We start from the raw sequence: 20,059 nt of genomic DNA, 5'->3' as shown, positions 1-20,059 counted from the left end.
AGAGGGGAATAACAATGGAAGACATTTTGACAGTTAAAGGGGCATTGTAGGGGGTTGATATGACAGATTGGTTTGGACTATAGTGCAAAGAGTGGAGGTGATGAGAAGTAGTTGCCCCTAGATATAATTTGAAGACCGACGACACAAGATATGCTGAGAGATTTGATGTAGGGTATGAGAGGATAAAAGAATTACAAAAATGATGCTAAGGATTTTGAGCTAAGAAACTAGAAAAATGGATTTACCACTGATGAAGAGTTTGAACATTACAAGAGATGAAAATTTGGAAAAAGAATATCAACCTCTGTATATTCGAGATTAGAGATTCCTGCAGGAACTCCTAGAGGAGACATCAGGTAGAAAGTTGGATATGTAAATTTTTAGTTCAAGGTTGAGATTAGGATAAGAGATAAAAATTAAGGAGTCCTGATAACATGTACATTTTAATAGTTTTATTGGATTAGTTGTCAATAAATAGCACATATTTTAAGTATCTAGTTTCTATGTTTGCATATATGTATAGATGCATAAAATCATTGCTGCAGTTAAGATAATGAGCTTATCACTCACTGCCAAGTTTCCATTTGAAATATTGTAATTCTTTCCTCCCGCGCATTGCTTTTCTCATATCTCTGTCCCCAACCAAGTACTATACTTTCTGTCAGCAAAATGAGGGTGCATTTTACAGAACCATGTGTAAATATAATCATAGAGTACATATTCTTTATTGTTTGGCTTCCTTCATGCAGCAAATTATTTTGAAGTTCATCTTTGTTGGTTCCTGAATCAATGGTTCATTCTTTGACAGCCAAGTAGTATTCCGTTGTATGAATATATCACAACTTATTTGTCTATTTATCTGGTGATGGATATTCAAGCAGTGTCCAAGGTTTGGCTGTTACAAAGAAAGCCGCTACACATTCATGCCTAAGAATCTACAAATACGTGCTTTTGGTTTTCCTGGGTGAACATTTAACTATGTCATGGCTAGGACAAATGGTAGGCATATGTATACCTTTTTATGAAACTGTTTTTCAAGGTGATCATAACACTTTTATTCCCAGCAGCCATGTATGATATTGCTATTTGTTCCACACACTCACTAGCAATGCTATGATCCACCTTTTTAATTTTAAATATTCTCATAGGCGTGTGTGGGTCTTACCTATTGGAATTTTAATTTGCATTTCTTCGGTGATCAGTGATATTGAGCACAATTGTAGTTTTCTTATTTGATTCATGCATTGTCTGTGGTGAAGGCTGCTCAAATCTTCTGGCCGTTTATAAATTGGGGTATCTGTCTCTTTATTGTTGAGTTTTCAGAGTTTTAAAAAATATTTTGGATATAAAAATTTGGAAAAGTTCTTTGTCAGATGCATTTGCAAATATTTCCCCCAGTATGTGAACTGTCTTTTTATTCACGTCAGGGTATCTTTTGAAGAAATGAAGTTCCTCCTTTTGCTGTTGTGCTATTTATCAGTGAGTCTGTTGATAGCACATCTAGGAAATTGTTGCCTAATTGATATCACCAAGATGTTCTTATAGGTTTGCTTTCATAATTTTCACAATCATAGGTTTTGACATGTAGGTTAATACTTTAAATTTCAATAGTTTTGTTTAAGTATAACTGACCAAATATAAACAATGTATATTTAAAGTGTATAATTGATGTCTTCATATACATATACACCCAATGACATCATCACCACAATCATAAGTGAATATATCTGTTACTACAAAGAGTTTCCACTCTCTCATTACAATATCTCATTCCTTCTCCTCTCCACTTCTCTCCTTTCAGACAACCATTGATTAACCCTTTGTGCTATGGATTCCTTTGTATATGCTAGAGATTTTTAATTTTTTATTCCTTTATTTCTCTATTTTATTAAAAACATACATATGTCATGTACTCATTATGTCTGCCATCTTTCACCCAGCATACTTACTTCGAGTTTCATTCATTTGGTTGCAAATCTCAGTATTTCAATACTTTTTATATCTCTGTATAGTGCCGTTATATGAATGCTAAATAGTATGTCATTATATGACCATATCTTGATTCTTTTTACCCAACCATCAGTTGATGGACTCAAGTTATTTTCAGTTTTTGTCTATTTATAAATAATGTTTCTATAAAAACTCATGTTCAAATCTTTTATCTTGGACAAGTATTCAGGAGTAGAATGACTATAACACATGAGAGATGAATATTTAACTTTTAAGGAAATGAAAACATTTTCAAGATGAATGTTACATTTTGCATTTCCACCAGCATTGTATGGGAGTACAAGTTCCTTAAGATTCTCTCTAAAACTTGACATTGCCAGTCTTTTTTTTTTTTTTTCCTTTTCTTTTCTTTTCTTTTTTTTTTCTTTGAGATCGAGTTTCGCTCTTGTTGCACAGGGTGGTGAAATGGCGCGATCTCAGCTCACCGCAACCTCTGCCTTCCGGCTTCAAGTGATTCTTCTGCCTCAGCCTCCCAAGTATCTGGGATTACAGGCATGAGCCTCCATACCCGCTAATTTTGTGTTTTTAGTAGAGATGATTGCCAGTCCTTTAAATCTTAGCCATTCTAATAGATATTGGTGTTGATTCATTTTCACTTAATTTTGACTTACCTAATAACTGATTAGATTGAACATCTTTCATGTTCCTATTTGTTTACCATATATTTTACTTGGTGTTATGTATGGTTAAATCATTTTCACAATACATATTGGATTGTTTGTTTCCTTAAAACTGAGATTGGGGAGTACTTTATATATTCTATGTACAATTTATTTATCTGATACAAGCTTTGCAAATATTTTCTCCCAGTCTTTGGCTTGTCTTTTTCATTCCTTTAGCAGTGATTTTTAAAGAACAGCCACTTTTAATTTCGAAGAAATAAAATTTATCATTTTTGTATTTTATGGTTCAGGCTTGTGGTATCAATTCTAAGAAATCTGGCTTTACCTAAGGTTGCAAATATTTTTGCCCGTATTTTCTTTTAAAATTTTATAGTTTTAGGTCAGTGGTTCATCTTCAGTTCATATTGTTTATGGTATGAGCTATAAATTGGATTTTCTTGTTTATATGCGTATCTGATTACCATCATTCCTGGAAGAGACTCTTCTTTTTCTATTGAACTATGTTTGTACTTTCATTGAAAACCAGTTGTCCATATATGCATGGTTCCATATCTGGAATTGTGATTCTACTGCATTGATCTATGGGATCTTCACTGATGAGTTCTCCTCCATTGATCTATTTGTCTGTATCTGTGTTTGGTGCATTATTGAATGCACTGTCTTAATTACTGTAGCATTTTGAAATCCAGTAGTTTTGGCCTACCAACTTTGTTCCATCTCACAATTGCTTGGATATTTTGGTCCTTTGTATTTCAAAATGAATTTTTAAAAACAGCTTGTTAATTTCTACAAAAAAAAGTCTCCTGGGATTTTGGGACAATTGGCATCTTAACGATGAGTTTTTCAACTCTGTGAAATAATATATTTTTCTACTTATATAGGTTTTTAATTTCTTGCAGAATCTTTTTTTTCAGTTTTATCTGAACAGATCTTACATATGGTCTGTCAGATTTATCTTCAAATATTTTCTAAATTTGTATTTTTTGGTAATTGTTATTTTATTTCTATCTGTTTGGTAGTATATGAAAATACAATTATTTGTTTATATTAATCTTGTTATTTGAAAACTTTACAAGCTGATCTATTATTTCCAGTAGCTATTTCATAGATTCAATTGCATTTTCTGTGTAATCATACCTTCTGCACACAAGACATTATTACTTCTTCATTTCCAAACTGAATGTCTTTAAAAAAAGTTCTTACTTCATTGCCATGGCTAGAGCCTTTAGTAAAATATTGATGAAAACAGATATCCTTCTGCTGTTCTTGAAATTAGGGGAAAACATTCAGTATTCACCATTGTGTATAATACTACCTGGAGGGCAGTAGTTCTCCACAATAAGACATTTGGGAATATCCGGACCTATTTTTGGTTGTCACAACCTGGAGGATGGCATGTAGTTGGTAGAAACTAGGTATGTAGCTAAACTTCTTTCAATACATGGGACACTAACCTCCCATGCCAAGAAAGAGTTGTTTGGCCCAAAATATCAATAGTGCTGAGATTAAAGAATTCTGTTTTGTATTCAAAGTGATACTACATTGTGTCATCTAGAGTAGAGGAATCTTATTAAGGTATGCTTGCATTTCCTCTTCCCAGCTTTTGCATTATTATCATATGGTTTACACACACACACACACACACACACACACACACACACACACACAGCTAAGGCCAGGCTCAATGAGCTCAATAAGCCTGGCCTTAGCGAACTATTATTTTTTGCTTTAAATTTTCAATTATTTGTTGTCAGAAAAATTATTTAATATTTACCTAGTCAACAGTTTTCAATAATACTCGTTCTTCTGCAAACATTTAGGTCTCTCTGGATGCTTTTAAGATTATCTTTTTATCACTCTTTTCAGCAATATGATTATGTTGTGCCACCATAGAATTTCATTTATGTTTGCCTTACTTGGATAATTTTATTTCTTTTTGTATTGTTTTGTGTTTTCCTTCCTTCTTTATTTAAAAAAAATTTCAACTCTTAGTTCCTACTTTTAATCACATTTGGAAAGAGTCTGGTCATTATACTAAAATATTGTTTTCTGTCCCTCTCTGTGCCAATGTTTCGGGATGTCAATTATATGTATGGTGTATTGCTTGATATTATCCTGCAAGTAACTGAGTTACTACTTTAAAAAAAAACTGTTTGTTTTCCCTATGTTTTAGTTTTAACCGTTTCTATTGCATATTCTATGAGTTCCCTAATTTATTAGGCTTTAGTCCCTAATTGCTGTCAATCCCATATTTTCATTTCAGATATAGTCAATTTTTATCTCTAAAGAATCTCATCTCATTTGGTTCTCTATTTACAATATAATTCTCTTGCATTCTGAAGAACATGTTCAATATTTGAAACTATTGAACTTATTTGCCATAGCTGTCTTAAATTCCTTTAGTGGTAATTCATTATCTGTGTCATTTCTATGTATGTTTATATTGATGAACATGTTTAGCTTTGTAAAGATGGTTTAGATTAGCCACTATGTTACGATATATTTAGTTTTACCACTAAATTACAATACTTTAGAATTCTCTACTGAATGCTATCTTTGTGGGACATGAACTCTCCACCCTGGTAAGTCATGTCAGGAGTATGTCTTTCTCAAAAGTGAGGAACAAGTTTCTGCTCCTTCAGTTGCCCATCTTCGAGAAAATATGGCCTTCAACAGAGGGATAAATACACACCGCATTCCATGAAACACTGTTCAGTGATCAAAGAGATGAGCTGTTGGGTCATGCACATGCACCCACCACATGAATGGATCTTAAATGCACTTTACTAGGTGAAAGAAGGAAGAATTAAAAGTCACACATTTTATGATATAACTCATATGAAATTCTAGAAATTTAAAACTAAAGAAATAGAAAAGAGAACATTATTTTTGTGGCTTAAGAGAACATAGATTTATTGACTAAGAGGAGGGGAATAGGGACTTTTTAGAGTGATAAAACTCTTCTGTGTGGAACTACTATGTAGACACATTAGTCTGATTTTGCTAACACCCACAGAACTGTAAAAGACAACGGGTGAAATTTAATGCATGTGAATTAAAAAAAAAAAAAAAAACAGAAGATTGGAGGACTTTTTTTGATGAAATAGAGACCATAACAAGTGAATCTAGTATTATTACAAAAGTATGACAAATCTCACTGAAATTATGAAACAAAAAAAGCAAGCTGACCTAAGTACCTTTAGAAAACAATGTTTTGACTGGAAATTTTAAGGCTAAGGATTTAAAACAAAATAAAAATAAAAATAGACCTAAACATTCTACAGCTGTTTGACATTTTGTTTCTCACAATCAAGTGGATTCACAATTGTGAAATTAATTTACCTGTAGAATTGGATGGAAAAAAAAGATAAATATATGGTAGAAAAGGAGATTCATGTTTCTCAGTCTCAGAGAAAGAAGTCACAAGCAGCCATGTGAAAGACAAAAATGAAACTTGCAGTACTGGATTAGAATTGGAGACATCAGTATGAACTCATGTTTACTCCCTCCCCACACATACACATGCACACAGGGAGAGAGAGATAAGTGTATACAGAAGTCATATATTATCTACACAAATATATGTAGTGTGTGTGTGTGTGTGTGTGCATATGTGTGTGTAAAGGTAGCTCTGCATACTAAGAGTCCTAGAAGCAGTGAGACTACAGTGGTCGTAAGCACACACAGAGCCAAGGTTTTGGTTTCTATCTATCTTTATCCACTAAGTACCTTCAAAAAAATACCAGATTCTTGATCCAGGACAGAAAAAATGCAAGATGAGCTTAGGGCGTCATGTAGTGCTATAAAATAAGGACGTGTTCACAAAATAAGGTGAAGAAAATACATCAAAGGGACAGAGGGGTCAGTCTGAAAGAACACACAGAGATCAAGGTTGAAATAATTTGAACAACACAGTAGAAAATGTAGTGTTGGAATTGTAATCCAAAGTAAAAAAAAATTGATCACTTTATATTGACACAAATAAATGATTTAATATATAAATACATGAAGAAGATGAGAGAAACTCATTTACAAAATCTTTTCAAATGATATATTGATATGTTTCTCCCCCTTCCAAGAGTTGAAGTTTATCTGTCCCTCCCTAAGAATGAGCTGGAATTAGTGACTTGCTTCAAAAAATAGAATATGGAAATGAGAAAAATAGTAACGCACAATGGGGAAACCATGCAAACACTGCAAATGATCAAGGTTGACATAATTGGTGATAAAGCATTTTAATGTATTCTAGTCCTCGACATAATATAGTAAGAAGGGCACTTGACTCTTATGACAGTCTTCCTCAAAGTCTATAACCCAGTGCAGTAATGAGAAAAAATACACATATATATACCCAAATTGAGAGTATTTCCACAGATTCTAAAAACTGCCAAAATCACTTTAAAAAACAAGGAAATGCTTAAAATTTGTCATCGAACCGTAGAAATTTAAAACACACGGAAACTACAAGCAAGCACCATTACCATTTCTGATTGGATTCTGGAACAGAAAAGAGACATTAGTAAAAAAAAAAAACTAGTGAGATCCAAATAAACCCTCAAGTTTAGTTAATACTATTAATTAATTTTTAGTTTTGACACATGTGTCATAGTATGTAAGATGATAACATCAGAGGAAAATAGGTGAGGTGTATATTGGATCTCTCCGTACTACCTGTAAATCTTTTCAGTAAAGCTAAAATTATTCCCATTAAAAACTCAATAATTGCAGGCCATCAGAGATTTTAAAGTTGAGGAAAGGATGATTTCCATGACTGCACCAGAACAACTCCATCTAACCAACATGCTGGCAGATATAGTGGAGGGAAAATGACAAGAATGCTGTAAGAAGGAAGCTATGATTAGCAGCTTAAGTCTCATGACAATTTAAGAAGTGCTATGCTAGTAGCTGTGTTTTAAGTGAATTAAAATTTCTTTTTATAATCCCTATTTGCTCATATACATTATTTGGAGTGTATGTCTATTTTCAAATGATAATATAACTGCATTAAAATCACTCTTAATAATACCATGGCTGATGGAAACTCATGATTTTTTTCTGTGGTAGAAAGAAAGAGTTTTTCATTCAAATGAGAAAGGGTAAAGAGGTGGACTGTAGTAAATGGGCTGTCTTTCCATAGCTACTCCTTACCCCTTTCCACCTTGTTCTGTTCCCTGGGAGTATGACATTCATGAATTGTGTTGATTAGATTCCCTTATCACTTCTGTTTCACTTCAGCTAGAAAATAAGAGAAAGAGAGAGTAAAACACATTGGCAGTGGCTGTATTCTCTACACAAGGCTCCTGGGAGGCAATTTTCTCCTATAGTTTTAGCTGTCTGTAGCTTCCAGTGATTATTCCCCGTGATGGACTGAACTGTCCACATCTCTTCCTCCTCCTATGTTGAAGTCCTAACTCCCAGTACCTCAGAAGGTGACAGTGTTTGGAGATAGCATCTTTAAAGAAGTAATTCAGGTTAAATGAGGTTATTGAGGTGGGTTCTAACCCAACATGACTGGTGTCCTTATAAGGAGAGGAGATTCAGACAGAGATACACACAGAGGGCAATACCACGTGAAGACCCTTGGAGAACACAGTATCTATAAGCCAAGGAGAGAACCTTCAAATGAAACCAGCCCTGCTGACACCTTGACTGTAGACTTCCAGCCTCCAGAATCATGAGAAAATAATTCTTCTGTTCCAGCCACTGAGTCTGTGGTAATTTGTTACAGCATTGCTAGCAAACTAATACTTCCACACTTTTTCCTTTCAGGCATAGCCTCTTCTTACTTGCTAGCACTGAGATGCTTTACCATCCCTTGCTGGTTTCCCTGATTCCTGAAAAAATTTATGAAGTATTTTAATTACTTATGTTTACTATATTATTTGTTTTCTGTTAAAACCCTATTGGTTGTATTGCTCTGACAAGTGAATGAAGTAACAATCCTTTTCTCTTGATATTCTAACTAAAACACCTGCCAGTTTTTTGTATCAAGTGAAGTAACTCAGGAATGGGAAACCAAATATCGTATGTTCTCACTTGTAAGTGGGAGCTAAGCTATGAGGATGCAAAAGCATATGAATTATATAAAGGACTTTGGGGACTTGGAGGTTGGGCAGGAGAGGTGTGGGAGGCGGATGATGGATAAAAGACTACACATTGGTTACAATGTACAGTGCTTGGGTGACAGGTGCAACAAAATCTCAGAAATCACTACAAAAGAACTTATTCATGTGACCAAAAACCACCTGTTCACCAAAAACTACTGAAATAAAATTCAAAAAAATATATAAATAAACGTTTTCAATGAGAAATTGCTGGAGTTTGGAATTACGTATTCCACTACTGATCATTCGCATATAGCTCATCATCTTCCAAAAACTTCAGTGTATATTAATGAGATTAATTTATTAGCATACCAAAACGTATATATTTAAGTAGCTGGCCTCTTCAAATTATGTTTCTTGAAAGAGTAAGACAACCTTTTTTTTCAATCTGTCAACTTCATTTTGAAGCTCATTTGGAATCATTTCATGGCACACATAAGATTATCAATCCTATCAGGTTTTATGACTTCTTAATTTGATAACATGGGTGTTATTCACCTAGATTACTCTATTAAAAAATAAATCTTACTAAGTTCTAACAATGATGAATATAGTCAACAGAGAATACTGTAAAAACCCTTCCAGGGATGTCTAAAAGGAAGTGTGCCAAAACTGACTATATTCATAAAAATGATTTTGGATGAAGTGTTTGTATAGCCTAATGACTACTTTCAAAATACTACTTATATAAATGTGCATGTTCACAGCTAATTTCTATAATTTTTCTAGTATCATCAAAATGTGTTTTACTGTATGATATATTTACTTTCAGGAAGCATACTTTACTAAGTATTGACAAAGCAGGGGCCAAAAAAAGTTGTTTATATAATATTCAAAAGGAGAAAATAAAACCAGAATAAATTGTTAACAAATTTCAAATGTTGAGGGTCCTTGTATTGCTTTATATAGGCAGTTTCATATTTATGTACAGAAAGCCTTTCTGATATTTAGCAGATTTGACATTTTCAAAGAAATCACTACATTTTTTTCACTGGATATTACTAAGTATGATGGTTATATGGACAAGGCTTTGTAAACTAAAATGACTAAAACGGATTTATATGCATAGACTATATATTTTTCCCATGGATCCAAATTTAGGTAAGAATGCATATCCCTTGAATTTTACATAAATATTCACGAGCCATTGCTGCTTTCAATTTTTAGAGAGAGAAAGATAAAAAAAAGATTTATCATCTTTTGTGAAAGCATTGTCCATCAGGCTTGCATTTTGAATGGTACAAAAAAATTTCACCAGAAGAGAAATCCATGTCTGTCAGTCAAACTAAAATGGATACATTGGATTTCACAGAGAGTCAAAATGAAACAATTGCCCTGCTGATTGTAGCACAAATCAGTGAATCTTTTTGCAACATCTGCTGGAAGTTGGTAAGGGTTTGTTGACAGGAAGCTGGCATTCTATTCCAAGCCATCACTCACAAAAGTTCTGACCAGTATAAAAATTATAGAACTGAAAAGCTAACAGAAAATAAAGTTAAAAGAGTGAGAGCGAGGATAGCATCTTTGAAGATTTCAATATGGTTGCCTTTGGACAAAATGGACAAGAATGAACAGTTAGCTTTCAGCTTCCCCTAACTCTATCTTTATTCCTTTCTAGTATTTAAATTTACCTCTATTTCACTTAGATAAAAAGGCTTGTTCTGTCGCATAGCAGAAAAAGACACATTTGGGGAGGTTATAAGAACCATCTTTATCATTTACACATACTAACAATATATTTCTTAATAATAGTATATACTTTTAAAATGTAGGATTAAATTAGTCATTGAAATACACTTGAGACAGTGTCTGGCATATTTTAAAGAGGTAGATGAATGTTACCGACCTATCATCATCACCCTCATTATCATTATTAGAAGGATAATTTGATTAGCAAAAGTGAATTATAGTTATTTACCTTGCTTCAGGAATTAAAAAAAAAAATCTGGAATATATTCAAATTCAGTAGGTTGTCACCCTACTGAAAATAGGCCAATATTTGATTCCCGAGTGATCTGAGCCCTTGATATTTTGACTCTTCCTAGAGGAATCATAAGAATGTGCCCTAGAGAATTCCCTAAATTCTAGTACGCTTTCTTTTTGAAACTAAAGTTGTCAGTATCACTGTTAACTTTGATAGTTAAGATTAATCCATTACACCCATTCAGAGAACATTTGTTACTTGCTAGTTCAGTAAATATCTTATTTTTCTATCAAAGGAATCAATATACATACATCAATAAATAATTTCTCACTTTCACAACAGAAATTCTAAGCCAGATTAACCCAGTAGACCATTAAAAAAAAATTTATTAGGGAATCTTCAAATACAATAGTGAAAGAGCTGATTCCTTTTTCCATTTATTGTTTTGTTTTTGTTTTTTAATTCTACCTTCTGACTAAGCGGAAGAATCACCAACATCGTTTGCTAATCCATATCTAGAGGTCCTCAACCCTAAATATGTTTTCACCCAGCAGACTTTATTATTAAATTTTCAAGATGCTATTCTATATTACAGGAACTATCATTACAATGTGATGGGGAGTATAATAACCCCAATGAGGGCCAGGCACAGTGGTGGCTCACGCCTGTGATCCCATCACTTTGGGAGGCCAAGGTGGGCAGATCGTGAGGTCAGGAGATTGAGACCATCCTGGCCAACATGGTGAAACCCGTCTCTACTAAAAATACAAGAATTAGCTGGGCATGGTGGTGTGTGCCTGTAATCCCAGTTACTCGGGAGACTGAGGCAGGAGAATTGCTTGAACCAGGGAGGCAGAGATTGCAGTGAGCCGAGATCACGCGACTGCACTCCAGCCTGGTGACAGAGGAAAACTCTGTCTCAAAAAAAGAAAGAAAGAAAGAAAAAATAAGCCCAATGAAAGAGACGAGTTTTTAAAAGTTATTTATCATACAGATAGAAACACTTTTAAAGATTCTGAGAAAAAAATGAAGACAATAATATATAACACATTTTTGTCTAATCCAGAAATGTCTCAGACAAACCTGAATTTAAAGTTATCTACCAATAAATACCATGGATCTCAAATCATGATATTAAATATATGGTTGTACAATGAATTATTTGCATGAAAGCATTGCCATTATAGTTCCTCATGATATTGTGTAAGGCATCGAATAAGCCCAAGCATGCTGGGACTGAGAGTAAGCAGAAAGAAACCCAAATCCCAATTAACTGTGTTTCAAATGGCAACTACTCCAAACATTATCAACCTGCTGTGACGTGTTTGCTCTGCTGTGAGAGGATATTGTAAGATACTATTCTTGAATCTGAAGTGCTTAGCAGTTTGGCAGATTTTTCATCCAACAGCAGCATAGCCTTATCACTTTTGGTGAGGGTAATTCCATATCTGTGAGTTCATTCTTTGTTCCATCTTGACAGCATTGCCTATCTGTTAATGAACTGATATAGCAAAAGTGGGAGAGGAGAGGAAGGGTAAGAGACGGTAACAATCCCAGCGTGGAACATTATCTGCATCTTTTATATTGAATGACTTTACAACCATAAAGGTCTCTTAATGATACACAATTATTGTCTGATTTTGGAAAAACTCTAAGCAATCCATCTATATACCCTTGCCCCAAACTTTCTGACTACCAATCTTCCGAATCCTATTTCATTGAGCATCTTAACAGTGAACTACAACTTTAGTCATTACTCTGAATAAAAGTAGATATTTACTTTAGATCTAAAATAATTTCTGGAAAAGTAAACAATATGAGCTACTGCAAAGGTAATTCTGGGATGACCTCCCTGGCTTCATTCTTCTTTTGGACTATTTCTGAGAGGGTTATGATGCCATAGCTGTCACTTTGGGTTAGTTCCATCCTATAATTTTAGAGCTACGTATTATCTGGCTTGGATTTTTCTTTTCAGTCAACTCGTGATGGGGAAATTCCTCAGAGGCCACCGGCATAGATTGAGAAGAGTGTGGTAAGCACAACCAATGTCAGAGTGCTGAAAGAGTCAGCAAATCACTCATGAAAATATTTGTACTTTTGGGATCTGTTTAAGGCCAATATTACATATGTTACTTCCACTTGATGAAGTCTTGTTTGCCAGATAACACAATTTATTTCACCAACGGCAGCATCAGTAATATAATTGCCTCTGGATTGCCTTAAAAACAGTTGCTTGAACTACAGAAATCCTTCTTTAATTTGCTTCCATTCAATGCAGAATGGTCAGATCAGTACACCAAATGTGGATTTAAAGAATCATGTTACTTCATTCATTTTGGTAATGATGATTTGATATGCCTCAGAACACTAGACCAACAGAAGTTTTACTGAAATAACAGAAATCTAATTTTTATGGAATTAATCTCCTACCTTGTTCCTCCAATAGATACTTTTAGTCCTAGAGGCAGGAAGATATATTTTAAAAAGTATGCCATAATAGCCTGTGGAATGCTAGACAATTAAAGCCCTTTTATTTTAGTTTGTGTCATGGAGCCAAAGGTTGGCTAAACCTCAATGAGATGGAAATACACATACGGTTCTCTTGGCCTTCTGCTTCCAGTGTCCTCTAATCATCGGAGTAAGGGGGAAAATACCACACATTTGACAGCTTGGTGGTTGTTTATCAAATTCTAGGGCTGTGTTGATTTACACTAGCAAAGAAGACATATCAGGAAAAAACATCATTAAATTTGGAATTGCTGATTTATATGTCTTATGTTACCCTATTATCTTTCCCTCACAGCCAACTCACCCCTTCAGAGTAAAAACAGGGAGTCATATTTTATGTCTTAAATGGTAACACTAATCTCTGTGATTCTCCATGTGAGAGTATTGACTTTATTATTTTGAAAGAAAGATGCTTCAGTTTGGCCTCTCTTACTCTAATGATCACACAAGGATTAAAACTGATATGAGAATTCTGTCAGGTGCTGTTATAAATATATAGTTAAAGACCAAGAAAATAATTTTAGGTGGGATTAAAAGAGTCCCAGGGAATAGTATGTATCACCTGACAAAGCGAGCTCTACTCTGAGCAGTGAACCACAGAGGTTTTCAGTTTGCTAGGAGTTCATGATTACCTCAGAGCCAGTTTCTAATATTTTCTGTCATGTTAACGTCTGAGTATTCTGGTTGTCTAGTACATTCTTACTCTAAAAAAAATATGGCAGCAGTTCCATCTGAGGCACCCGAGAAGCAAGTTTATAGACCATACCTGTAATGTTTTATGAAATATTTTCTCAGTTTTTGCTATCCTGGGGATCCTGGATTTCAGTGGAAATCAGAAAGATTACTTAACTGAAGTATCCCCCTACAGAGAATAATTAATCAATCAATAATTTTTAAAGATCACGAGGATCCTCTTTGGTAGATTTCTTAAAGATTTGGTGAATAAATTGACCTCTGCGTCCTTCAGAGGACACAGTTCATAGTGAGTGTCTTAAACCTGATAATTCTACTCAAATTTTTTATTTCTCTACATTTTTATATTTTTAAAATACATTATAATTAGGAATTACTGGCATATTAATTTTAGTTTTCATGGCCCAATACTGATCCCAAATGTGTCAGCTAATCAAGAAGGGCAATGACAAACATTCCCGTCTGCTCGACCTAGCACACCAGATGCAGAGTATCTGGCAACGCACTCATGCTCAAACTCAACCAAACTACAGTCATGTTCAACCCTAATTTTCTACAGTTTTCAGAAGACATTCACAGATATAGTTCTCCTCATTTTTTTTCTAAATTATAAATTTTACAACAATTCTATACTCCTGTGTGCACCTCTTCAGTTCCCAGGTTTAACATTGTAATTCATCCACAAAGCATGCCCTCTAATCTGGTTTAACAGTGAAGATGTGGCTTCAGTAACATGGCTTTCCTATTGCAAGGTTATTTTGTTAGAAAGGTTGTTAAAAGATCTTCAAAAAGGAGAGGAAGGAATAATTCTGCTAGCAGGGGAGACTATTATAAGATACATTTCATGAAAGTGGGAGCTATGTTTTCTTCAGCATCTAGAATAGGGTGTAGCACGTAATAAACACTCAATTAAGGCTCACTGAATGAACAAATAAATCTAAACCTTCATATTTCACCCCCTCCCACTGTTTTTTCAATCAATTCCCAAATGTTTAGACAGGAAGTCTAGAAAGATAATGAATTTAAGTGGTATTAAAATTTGACAACAGATTGAAATTTAAATTTTTTGTTAGCTGTATGGTTGAAAGAGTTAGGATAGTATTTTAGCATAATCATAGAATTTATCTGGAACTTAATACAAAGAACTTAGACGTGTGAAGCTTACATGCTCTTTATTTATGCAGAGCATTTGAAAGAATCGTCTTTCCCCCACAGTCTTTGAAATAATTGTTCCCTAAATTTTCTACTGTAAATTTATCATTCACTCACTATCCATTCTATTTGTTTATCTATTCAGTGTAAACTAATTGTTGAGCATCCATTCTATTTCTGACACTGTTCTAGGCTAAAGGAACATGATAACAAACAGAAGAGATTATATCTGTCTCCTATGGAGCTAATATTTTAATGAAATGAGATAAGCAATAAATAAGTTGAGTGAATATATGACATGTCCAGTGATGGTGGGTACTATGGGAAGAAAGTAGTTAAAGGGGCAAAGAAAGTACTGGCAATGAGAACGAGTGGCTACTTTGTATCACTTGACTTTTCCTATAAGAAAATAAAAGATCAGGCCAGGCGGGATGGCTCACGCCTGTAATCCCAACACTTTGGGAGGCCGAGGTGGACAGATCACAAGGTCAGGAGATCGAGACCATCCTGGCTAGCACGGTGAAACCTCGTCTCTACTAAAAATACAAAAAATTAGCCCGGCAGTGATGGTGGGCGCCTGTAGTCCCAGCTGCTTGAGAGGCTGAGGCAGGAGAATGGCATGAACACGGGAGGCGGAGCTTGCAGTGAATCGCGCCAATGCACTCCAGCCTGGGAGACAGCGAGAGACTCCGTCTCAAAAAAAAAAAGAAAAGATCAAAAGCAAACTGGTAGCTCTCAGAAGCGTAAAAAAGGTAAAAAGCGATTATAGAATTTAGGTAAATATGAAAGCTGTACAAAATAACACTGTTAATATAATAAGAAACATAAAATTGTATGATGAAGAGTAGTTAGAGAAAGGAAATGAAAAGTAATAAAGTGTTAGATAAATTCGTAGTGACATAGTTGAAGTGGAAGACAGGAAAAGAGATCCATCTTCTTCTACTTGGTTGGTGTCCCTGAGGGAAAAAAATTAAAACAATAGATGAAAAAATATAATATTTAAGAGAAAAAAATCCAGAAAGTAAAAATTTATATTTATGCATGCAGATTAAAGGGACATATCTTTTCCAAAGAGATAAAGAAGATTTTTGCATAGAATAATCAACATGGAGTTATATTGTGTTAAAGGTAATGAAAATCTAATATAAATGAGTAATTATTGATGGAGAGGGGCAAATTATTATAGTCATCTATAACAGAAAATGTGAGTTCATATCCCACTTCTCCATTATAATATTAAATGACAAGAAATAGTGACACAATCAGATGTTTTTCCAAGAAATTTTGTAGTGAACAAACCATTGTTCAAGAAAAATGGTAGCAGAAACTTCATTATAACTTGTAACAACTAGTTCCCATAAGCCCTTCTTTTAAAAAGTACTAAATACTGATGTTGAATCAAGCAGAAAATTACTCATGCGGTTTTGCCAAAAAGCCTGATGGTGACTATTAAATCTATCCCTGTAGGAAAAATACCAAAATAAATATAGTTACAAACAAGAGTATTAATGATATAAAATTTGCCTATATATGTAGAAATGACATAAAAATATATGAATAAAGAAACTGTATGCAGGAAACTATAAAACAATGATGCAAAAAACCAGAGAAGATCTAAGTAAAGGAAGAAACATTCCATATACATGGATTGAGAACCTCAATATTGTTGAGATATTTGTTCCACAAAAATTTATCAATAGATTCAATATAATCCAAATCAAAATCCTAGAAAGCTGTATGAGAATATCAATAAACTAATTCTAATGTATATGTGGAAAGTAAAACAATATCTAGATTACCCAACACGGTATTGAAGAAGAAAAATACTAAAGGGCTCACACTACCTGATCTCAAGCTTAGTAATTAAGGCTATAGTAATTAAGATGATGTGGCATTGTTAAAACAAGAGACACATAGATTAGCGGAACAGAATAGAGAACCCAGAAATAGATCTGTAAAATTATAGTCAAGCAATGTTTTCTAAAAAGAAAAATAAGGGAACAATTTTATTCATAATAACACTCAAAAGTTCTAAATCAGCCTACAGAAATTTTTAGACTTCTCATATAAAATCCATAAACAGAAAGAAAATATATTTTTAAAAGCCCATTTACAAAATTCAATGCTGAAAAAATTTCTAGATAGAAACATAACATGAAATAAGCTTGATATATACGAAGAAATATTTAAAATATTACTAAAATACCTAAATATGGCATAAACAAATATAACAAATACCATGTTCTGTATAGCAAGATTCAAAATAACAAAATGCTACTTCTCTCTATGAAATCCATAAATATAATGAAAAATATCAAAAATAAACATAGCATTAGGCTTGAAGAAGATGCAACAGATAAAAGGTCATATGAAAATCAACATGATCTGCTAAGAAATTTCTAAAACATAGAGTAATAATGGGCGGGCTGGGGAGATTATGCCCACTAGATATAGTATAAGATAACAATGCATAGATTGAAAGAACAAACTCAAAATTCTACAAATACACAAAATTCTGAGATAATGTATATTCATAATGATATACTTAAAGCCAGTGTAAAGAAAAGATTGATTACTTCATAATTTATGATGAGAAGATTGGAATATCATATGGGAAGAATTTGGTTTTTAATAGACATAGTTTTCAACTTCTTCTTTGGAAAAATATTCACTGTTCATAATTTACATAAGTTTAAAGAATACATTAAGGTAATATAATACATGATAATTCTGGAAACTAGAAATATTTTAAAGTTTGCATGGAAATGTACACCATACTGCAGCACTGGAAATTGAGCAAACTTCCTTTATGAGCTAACTTTTGGATTTTTCTTCATTTCCTACTTTATAAATCTATCAACCTGATTGTTCATATAATTTCCATTTTATTGGTAAATGTTGCAGTCGAAAAACAAATATATGACTTCTATTTGCAAGGTTTTCTTAAGAAATAAAATTTTATAGTGTAGAAATATTTATAATAAATAAAAAGTCTTATTGAATATGTTAGTTACTATATTTTCTCACTTATTGATTTTCAACGTTTTTGAAATATTAATTTACTACATAAATATATTGATTAGGCAAATGGAGGTTATGTACCTTCAAATGTTAAGACAATAGATTTAATAGTTATAATTTTTTTTACATTAACTTGTAGTTCAACATTACTGTCATATATGATTCATTTCTGGTTTATCTGTACATCAGTTTTGTACACAAATACTATACAATAAATAATAAAAAATAACTAATGCGGCTGAGAAAAAATTACATATAAATCAGTGATCATCTCATCTGCAAACAAGTCTTTCTGACTTGTATGTCTTTTATATAGAAGTGTCAGAAGTAAGTAACTTAGACTTGTTCCTCATCTTACAAAAAAATTTTTCAATTTTTCACCATTGAGTGTCATTGAGTATGCTATTAACTCTAGGCTTGTCATATATGGCTTTTATTATTTTGAAGTACATTTCTTATGTTTCTAGTTTATTGAGAGATTTCGTTATGAAAAGGTGTTAAATTTTCTCTAATGCTTTTTCTGTATCTACTGAGATAATCCTGTGGTTTTTATTTTTCATTTTGTTAATGTGATATATCACCTTAACTGATTTTTCTATGTTGAACTATCTTGACATCCCAGGGATAAATCCCAATTGATCTAGATGTATGATCTTTTTAATGTACTAGCGAATTATATTTTCTATTACTTTATTGAAGATTTTTGTATCTGTTATTACCAGAGATATTAACCTGTAGTTTTCTTTTCCCATACGGTCTTTATTTGGCTTTGCTAACAGGGTAATACTAATCTCAAAAAGTAAGTTTGGAGAATTTCTTCCTCTTCACATTTTTGGAAGAGTTTGGGAAGGATTGACACTTTTTAAAAGATTGGTAGAATTCAGCAGTGAAGACATCAGGAGCTGGATTTTTTTTTTTCTTTTTTTTTGAGATGGAGTCTCACTCTGTTGCCCAGGCTGGAGTGCAGTGGCACGATCTCAGCTCACTGCAAGCTCCTCCTCCTGGGTTCATGCCATTCTCCTGCAGTGAAGAATGACAGTGAGTGAGTTTTTACGAGATCTGATGGTTTCATAAGGGCTTCTCCCTTCTCTCAGCTCTCATTCTTCTCACTCCGGCAACCACGTGAAGAAGGATGTGTTTGTTTCTCCTCCTGCTATGAGTGTAAGTTTCCTGAGGCCTCCCCAGCCATGCGGAACTATGAGTCAATTAAACTTCTTTCCTTTATAAATTACCCAGCCTAGGGTATTTCTTCATAGTAGTGCAAAAATGAATGAATACACTAAATGAAATAGGCCAGTCACAGAAGGACAAATACTGCATGATTTTATTCATATAATGTATGTAAAAGAGCCAAATTTATAGAAACAACGAACAGAATGGTAGGCCCTGAGGAGGGAGGAAAATGAGGAGTTGCTAGTAACATGTATAAAATTTCAGTTATACAAGATGAATGAGTTCTGGAGATGCAGTGTACAACATTGTGCTTGTAGTAAGCAATCAGGTACTCTATACTTAAACATTTGTTAACAGAGTAGATCCCATGTTATCTCTTGCTGTCACAATAAAAAAAGACAAGAGAAAATCAATGATTCTCTTATATAGAAATAAATACCTGTTAATAAGAGCCAAATATATCAAATTATGAAATCATGAACAAGCTGGTCTGTTCTTAACTTATATTTACATCATCTTACACGATACATGATCAGAGGTTCTTAAACAGTTTCATAATAGAGAATATTTGTAAATTACTGTATTGCCAACAAAAGAAATTTTTAGCCTGGGATAGTTGTACCTTTAACAAAATAATTCCTTGCAATATATTAATAATGAAACCCTAAAGAGTTCACAAGCCAAAAGTTAGCAAATTTTTCGCCAGACTCTACATAACTGAAAATTTTTGTTCACTCCTGTGTTTCTAAAGCTTAGCATAGAGCATCATACCTTCCAGGCACTGAATAAATGCATAAAAAATACAAGAATAATTGAAGGAGCGAATAAAGGAATGAAGCCTCGCTAATACA

Source organism: Hylobates moloch, unplaced genomic scaffold, assembly GCF_009828535.3.
Source record: "Hylobates moloch isolate HMO894 unplaced genomic scaffold, HMol_V3 SCAFFOLD_3, whole genome shotgun sequence".
Taxonomy (NCBI): Eukaryota; Metazoa; Chordata; class Mammalia; order Primates; family Hylobatidae; genus Hylobates; species Hylobates moloch.
Note: the sequence above shows the minus strand (reverse complement) of the source record.